The sequence below is a fragment of the Gouania willdenowi genome, chromosome 18 (assembly GCF_900634775.1).
Source record: "Gouania willdenowi chromosome 18, fGouWil2.1, whole genome shotgun sequence".
In the NCBI taxonomy this organism is placed as follows: domain Eukaryota; kingdom Metazoa; phylum Chordata; class Actinopteri; order Blenniiformes; family Gobiesocidae; genus Gouania; species Gouania willdenowi.
In genome coordinates, this window is record NC_041061.1 from 26,768,246 (window position 1) to 26,776,580 (window position 8,335).

Here is an 8,335-nt window from a genome sequence, read left to right on the forward strand (position 1 = left end):
TCAAGTTACTAGAATATTCTATACATTCAGAAAAAACACCTGCAGTCAGAATTTATTTATGTGATGCTACGTAACTTTTCTGAGTGACGTTAAAAACATGATCTCATCCCCATATCAACACCAGTGGCGGATCTACTGGGTGACAACAAAACCTTGCCACCCCTGCTGCCACCCTAATTTGTACACCCAGACACGGAACTGTGGGGCCGCGGTCCGCCGACCGGTAATGCCCTGCTGCCGCTTCCTGACTGCGGAGACAACATTTTAAAACACCAACGAAGAAGACGCGGAAGTATCGTGAGAGCGGCACAGAAGTGCGTTGTTTACATTGGCGCACCAGCGGAAAGAGGTAAAAACATAGCTGCCAACCCGTACACATTTGCCGTGACCACACATTTATATCACTTCAAGAAAAAAGTCGTTCCAAAACGGAGTAACGGGCCCGGACTCTCTCCTCTTTCTCCCTCCGTGACGGACGTTCCACTGCCTTCAGACATCGGTGAGTGTTTGTGCACAGGTTTTGCACGTTTGAGTGTGTTTTGTGCGCTGCAGCTTGTGTGTTTACGGATTGTGTAGGTTTGAATGTGTGTGAGGCAATGTGCACTGACGTGAGTGTGTCCAGTGTGTGCTGAATGTGCACACGTTTGGGGAGCATATGTATATGTAGCATCATAATCCGTGTACCATTTGTTCTTTGGTTATTCCGTTTCAAAACCAAATTTAATTAAAGGGTGTGGTTACTTCAGTTTTACACAAATTAATCATATGCCCCTTAAAATAAGTTTTCATACTTAGTTATATAACAGTGTGACATCATTAACATGTCAATGTTAAAATAATAATAACATGCTAGTGACACTTTTTTCCTCATCTGGTTACAGTTTGTTACAGTGAAAACAAATGTTTTAAAGGGGACATATCATGGATTTAAATCCATCCTTTTTACATATAAATCATACAGTTGTGGTCTATATAAAGCGGAACTGCAATGCTTGGGTCTGAATTCCTCATTATTATAGCTCCACAGGCCCCTTTTCTACCCCTTTTCTGATGTTCTTCTAAGAGCAACTCGTTTTGGTGCGGCCTCTTTAAATGCAAATGAGACACTCCATACCCCGCCCCCTCTTCAGATGACACTCGGTTCAACTTCACCCTGCTCGGCTATTTTTGTAGTTTGATAGAAGAGATACGGTTATGTAGCGGCGCATAAACTTTTTATTCAGAGGTTACTTACAAAATGTCAACAACGGAAGACTTGTCCATCCAGCCTTACATGTTCCAGCCAGAGTCGGACCCAGCGGAGCGAGATGAAAATGAAGATGATGAACCTGCAGAACCCTAACAAGTGAGCTAACACAAGCACCGAGCTAACGCTAACGCCAAGCTAACGTCACGAAATGCATTTTAATACAGTCTTTTCAAAGACAAAAACGGCAAAATGAAATGACTAATGAAAACTTTAGACTTAAATTAAATCACGTAGGCCATATCATCAAGAATCTAAAACGAGCACACAGCGCTAACATATGAAGTCTGAAGACGGTGCAACTGCTAATGCTAACAAAACAATGACAGGGACGTTTTATCATCACACTTATTAGCGTTATTTACAGCTTACCGAAGTGCTCGGTTCGTCGTCTCCAAAGATAGAAGGAATTGAACCCTCAATCAGACAAAGTCTTTCGGCAAATCCTTCTTTATACTGGCGGAAGTTGCTGAAGCAGTCATCCTTGAAGTGCTTAGCTCACACAAAAATGACCTTACCCACAGATGTGGGTACATTTCCGTGAAAAATAAAACTCAACCAGGCACTTTGAAAAGGTTCTGATGCTGGGAGACGGTGTAATGAAGCGTGTGGGTTACTACATCCAACAACCAAACAGTTTGACTTATCCTCTCGTAACTTCAGCATCCTTGAGCTTGGACTACAAAATAAAAGCGAGAAATAAAAATGGCGGATTGCTCGAAGTGTTGGGCCTGGAGTTGATGTCCTAATTTGGCAGTTCCGCTGCAAATACTGTGATGTAATAGTTCAAAAATCGTAATAGAGAATAGAAAAAAACAGATTGAAAAATATGAGCAAAACAGAATATAAAGATATCTACGGAGCACCTGAAGAGACTAATTTGATTTTTTCTGTACTTCTAAGCACTCTAAATATACAACAAAATGCATTTAAGGGCTAAAAAAGTGGATTTAGCATGATGTGTCCCCTTTAAAGCCATTTTTTTTTTTTTTAAATAAAACTACAAGACACTTTTTATCACTCACACAATTCCAAGTCTTACACTTTGTTAAATGTTACAGAATGGTTCTTCAATGTGATGGATGTGAAAATTTTCCTGTTTATTTTCATGGACAGAAGCTGTTTTTCTGTGTGGATGTTAGTCTCCACTACAGTAAATATGAACAGTGTCGAGCTATTGGCTATAGGAGGTTCATGTTCATTCACTTCTGTGTGTCTATAAATCAATGTCTGTCAAAGAAAACATGGTGAAGCTACTTTGTGAATCTTACAAAATGAAGAGGATATAATCGTTGTGCTTGTTAGTCAGCACTGATATGTGTCCATGTTTACAGAGTGGATAATACTAGCACTGAAATGAGTATTTTTGAGGATTTAAAGTTAATTTGCACAAACATTAACAATATTTTGGTGAAGCAATATTTTGTATCGGTCTTAAATACTTAAACATAACACAAGGACAAGTGACTAGTTGTGGTCAGTGTGTGTTAAGAAGAGCCACTGTGCAGTATACACTTGGCTGTCATTCATGTGAAATTGATTGACAATGTTTTGTAATTCCTGTGAAATTGATTCAGTGCAGTAGATACATTCTGAATTTCTTCAGTGACAGTTATTGTAATGTATCGTGTACTAATTTTCTCGCGATATATTGGTTATCACGATATCGTTGTTTTCGCGGGCAAAAAATATATCGTGATATTTTGCATTGCGAGATATCTGGCGATACCCGGCCCTATAATTCAGTATGCTTTATGTACATCTGCTATATGTTTCCACCTCTAAAAAAATCCTGCCCCCCCCATTGATTTTTTTCTAGACCCGCCCCTGTCAACTACTGCTTCTGAAACTGGTCTTTCACAGGTGTCACTACTCTAAGACCTATTGAACAACTTTACAAAAGAGCCCTAAAGGTATTTGATCAAAAAACACATTCAAACCATCACTGCAGCATCCTGGAAAAATATATATGTTTTAGCTTCAACACTTTTTTAGTTTTTAAACATGCATGTGTGATTTTAAAATCCTTGCACGAATAGTACCAGCCGCCCCTGGAAGAGTTGATAAAAAAACGCAAGATCGGAACATTGGGACCAGAGCTGCCACGAGAGGGGACTGTAATGGTGCAATTTAGACAAGATTTGCCCAAAATGTGTTGGAAGAATGGAAGAAGAATGGAAGAAGCTCTATCTTTATCATCCTTTCTAACTGCGGCTAGCTTGTGACAATGTTATCAACAGTCAAAGTAGCATTAGCATTGGCATCTGCTAACTTCTGTGGGTGCATCCTGAACAGATGTACCCAGAGAACAGTGGACATGTTTTAACAATGTTAAGTTTTGTAGTGTTGTTCGAAGATCTGCCAAGGCTACGAAGTGTGTGTCGAGTAATGGAGACGTGTTTCGGGGAAGCGCGTATCAAGACTTTCTTCATTAGGGGAGGAGCTAAAATAATGACAAGCAAAGTTCTTCCAACAGCAATCAGCAATTTTTTTTATTTTTATGCTAGGGTCATTTTTATTTGTGATGAAACCAATTCCTTTTTAGCTACAGACTATGAAAGACTTAATCATTAAAACGACTGACATATTCCAACAATGAATGTTGCTTCAGCTCAGGGCGAACAAACGGCTCTTTAAGAGCTTGGAGAGGACCCCTCACACTGGGCTGGAAGGACTGAACCCCAGATCACCAAAATGTGAACAATAGAACATAAAATAAAAAACTAGTTTGGTTACAGGTTCTGTGGTATTTATGATCATTGCCCCTCCTGTTCTAGTTAGGCTGGCATAACTGCATTACCATGTAATTACATGTAATCCTTGGGCATCAACAATCATTTCATACTTTGTAAATTACTCACATTAAATTCACAACACCACTCCCACTAAACCTATTTTTACTTTTTCTATCAGTGCTGTCAGGTAAGAAACTGTCACAGTGTGAGTCATCATGTTACCTTAAATTTAAGACTTCTTTCCAGTCTTTAGCTGTATTATTGATGGTAAGTCAGATTTATTGGGTATATTGTGTCAGGTAAAAATCACCTGGTGTTAGTGATGGTGTTACTGATTTTAGGCAAGGCAAGGCAAATGTATTTGTATAGTGCATTTCATTCACAAGGCAATATAATGTGCTTTACATGATTAAAAAGTACAATGAACATTTAACAGTTTAAAAATCAATAAGAAAATTAAAATCAGCAGTAGCTTTAACTTGGATTAAAAAATGTATCATGTGATGCTGACTTCAGCTCTGCTGCAGTTTGTTCCACTTCTTTTTTGCAGCATAACAACTAAAATGTTTGCTGTGAACTCTGGGCTTCACTATCTGACCTGTGTCCATAGATGTGTGAACTCTGGGCTCCACTATCTGACCTGTGTCCATAGATGTGTGAATTCTGGGCTCCACTATCTGACCTGTGTCCATAGATGTGTGTCACTTGGTTTTAAAAAGAACTGTTAAAATGTGATGAAGGTCAATGCAGTTCCTTGTAGAAGGTTAAGCAACGTGCTGACTCATTATTAGTAGATTTTTCTTCACCTTGTGAAGAGACATTAAGAAAAAAAACTGGTTTTGTTTTGAAGGATGTTGACTTAAGCAAATGAACTGAGCTTTACATGCAACAAAGGAGGACAACAATGAAATGCTGAGAATGAGGAAAGGAATCAGGTCCACACCCAAACAGTCGACTAAAGAACAACACAGGCCGCCTATTCCTCTGTTATGTTTCACATTTTTCTACTTTATGCACTTTATGACTGCTTTTGTTCACTATGACCAGATTATATTTACTAATTTACACAATAATTCATGTTTTCTCTCTTAACGGCCTGATTTGGCCCCTGGGCCTTGAGTTTGACACAAGTGAAATAGAACAACCCGGCAAGTCATGTGTTAAAACCTTTCCTGTTGAGTCCCCCAACCGTGGTTGAAAGACATAGGGGAGATATGTGTACTTCAGGGCCGGAGGCTACTTCTCCTCCAGGGTTAACTCCCGTGTCAAAGTTGGTGCCGTCACGACCGCGTATTAAGAACAGGCTATGTGGTTGTCTCAGAGCTGCACTTTATTTTTTTTCTGCACTGTGAACCTAACCTCACTATCTATCCCAATCGCCGTGTAGGACTCTCTCATAGGCATGCACACACCTCCCTCCTCCATAGCTTCCTTTCACACACACCTGCGTGTGCAGACACGCGCACCCACTCCGTCACTCACATTAACACACTGAGCTGCCCTACCTGAAACACATTCAAGTTAGACACATTTCACAACACAAGATCTCAGAAGGTGTCCAGCTCTGAGCTTGGTCCAGGACCCAAGTGTTGTCCAGGGGCTCACGGCTGCAGTACTATTTCAGTTGGTCGTGGTGGACGACTTTGACCTTGGCTCTGGGGCTCTTCTGGATCCGGGAGACTAGATCGTCCAACTGTAGCAAAGAAAGGTCCTTCATATGAGGGGAGGAACGTTCTGACTTAGTTTTTACATGGCGTGTTCGTTTGATGAGATACAACACAGCATCTCCGACCGACTGTGTGTGGCAAGCGTTTTTGTCATACTGCCTTTTTGCATGTGTGACAGACTCATCCAGGGCTTCTCGAGTGATGTTGTGAGCCAGTTCCAGCCTTTGCGCATTTGTTGTATGTACTCTGGGGCAGACGGCATTTGTCTTGGAATACCTCTGATTCGAAATTGCGTCCTTGGTCGCTGAGCAGAAAGTGAGGTATTCCAAACCTACACACCCATTCTGTTGTGACGACGTGTGCCACTGTCACTGCCTTTTCGTCTGAGAGTGAAAATGTTTCAGTCCATTTTGTAAAACACTCCTGTATTACGAGCAAGAAACAGTTCCTGCAATCTGTTTCATTTAGTGGGCCCATAAAGTCCAGTGCAATACGCTCCATGGGGGCTCCAACCCTGACCGTTCCCATGGGTGCCTGTGGAGTTTTGCGGGGTCTGGCTCAGCATGCACAGTCGGCACAAGTCTGGCATCGGAGGGCCACATCCTCCCTCTTGTGGTACCAGTAGTATCTGGTTTGCAGTCTGGCTACAGTCCGTCCAATACCAAAATGTCCACCGACTGGCCCGTTGTGCATCTGACGCATAACACTGGGTTGCATTTTCCGTGGTAGGACGATTTGAGGATAGAATTCTGTGTCTTCCAAGCAGTAAAAGTGACAGACCAGAGCCCCATCTCTAAAGTATAGGCTTTTCCATTGACTCCAGTACGTTTTGGTGACTGTGCTGCACGGGGAGGCCTCCAACCAAGCTTTTATTGGTGCAATGTCTGTGTCTCAGCAGCTTGGGCCTGGCAAAACTCATCCACAGTCCAACCAGGAAACAGTGTGGTCTTGTTTACATTAGCCTCATAGACAGTCTCAGTTATTTTTTTATTGTCTGTATTCGTAAAGTTGTCTGTGCTTACCCCCACCGGACTCACAATTGTAGTTATTGGGGGTGTCTCCACCCCCACCGGACTCAACAACAGGGAGCTGGTGTCGGAGTCCAATTCACACTGAACAGCCTGGTGACTTGTGGTCCTTGGTGTTGAGGAGGGGTCTTTCAGATTACAAGGACAGGACTGGTGGCAGGGCCTGCGGGAGAGACTGTCAGCATTAGTGTGTAAGCGACCAGGGCGGTGAATGATCTCAAACTCGCACTCCGGTAGCTTCTCAAGCCACTGGGCTAACTGACCTTCCGGCTCTTTGATCCGCGTTTGCCGACGCAGGTGGGTAACCTAAGACAGGAGCGGTGGTGAGGCGGTTCTTGAGCGTGTCAAAGGCGGCTTGATGTTCAGCTCGCCACTGGAAGCGTGCATTTTTCTTTGTCAGATTATGTAATGGCTCGGCGATTGAGGCAAAGTCTTTCACGAATCTACGATAGAAGGAGGCGAGGCCTATGAAACTCCTGACTTCACGGACTGATGTGGGAGTGGGCCAAGCTTGGACTTAGTGGACTTTACGGGGGTTGGTGGCCACTCCGTGTTCGGACACAATGTGACCTAGATAGGCAACTTGGCAGCAAAACAGGCAGCATTTGGCGGGTTTTAGTTTTAGAAATGCTTGTCTAACTCTTGGTTCAGCCGCCGCAGCATCTCGGGCACGTCCCTGGCCAGCACGATGATGTTGTCCAGGTAAATGAGGCAAGTCTCTCACAGCATGCCAGCCAAGATGCGGTCCATAAGGCGTTGGCACATCGCCGGCGCGTTGCATAAGCCGAACGGCATAACGTTTCATTCAAACAGTCCATTACGAGTGCAAAAGGCTGCTGCGTGGTGTGTTCTTGGCGGCAGTTCGACTTGCCAATAGCCTGAAGCATGGTCTACGGTGTTGAACCATTTGGCATTGGCTAGAGTGTCTAGTGTGTCTTGGATGCGGGGTAGAGGGTATGCATCGATGATGGTTCGGTCGTTAAGTGCTCTGTAATCAACACAAAGGCGATAAGTCCAATCCTTTTTACGCACAATTACAACTGGTGAGGCCCAACTGCTGTTGCTGCGAGTGGCAATGCCATTCTGGAGGCTCTCACGGATCTGCTGGTCTGCATTCTGCTGCTATTCCCCAACCATTCGACGAGGGGGCTGCTTCACTGGATGTCTGGGTCGTGTTATGATGTCATGCTGCATGAGACTGGTCTGGCCCAGATCCCCTGGAAAAGACACTTTCATAGGCATGAAACAGGTTAGACAGTTCAAGTTTTTCATTGTCATTAAGGCTAGTGGAACTCTGTACTTAGAGCTCCTGGACGTGCTCCGGTACTGCAGGGGAGTTGGCTGGAGAACCTGCTGCTGTTGGGACGCTTGGCGGGGGCAGAGCCTCCGCTGGCTGAAGGAGGCCTGCAATTGCACCTTCTTTAATAGTAACAGCCTTGTTGCCAGGCTTAAAGAGGTGTAGTGGGACAACGTTAGTGGGCTGAACATGGACTAGGACCCTTGCAATAAGTACTTTGTGCTTTTCGACGGCATTGTCCCCCTGAGCTCCACTGGTCCAACGTACAGCGCCCTTGACTAGGTAGATGAACAAGGGTTTCTGTGGAGTTTGGCACTTGCAGCTCCAATTAGGCAGTATTTCAGCTGGATGGCCTTTGTCTT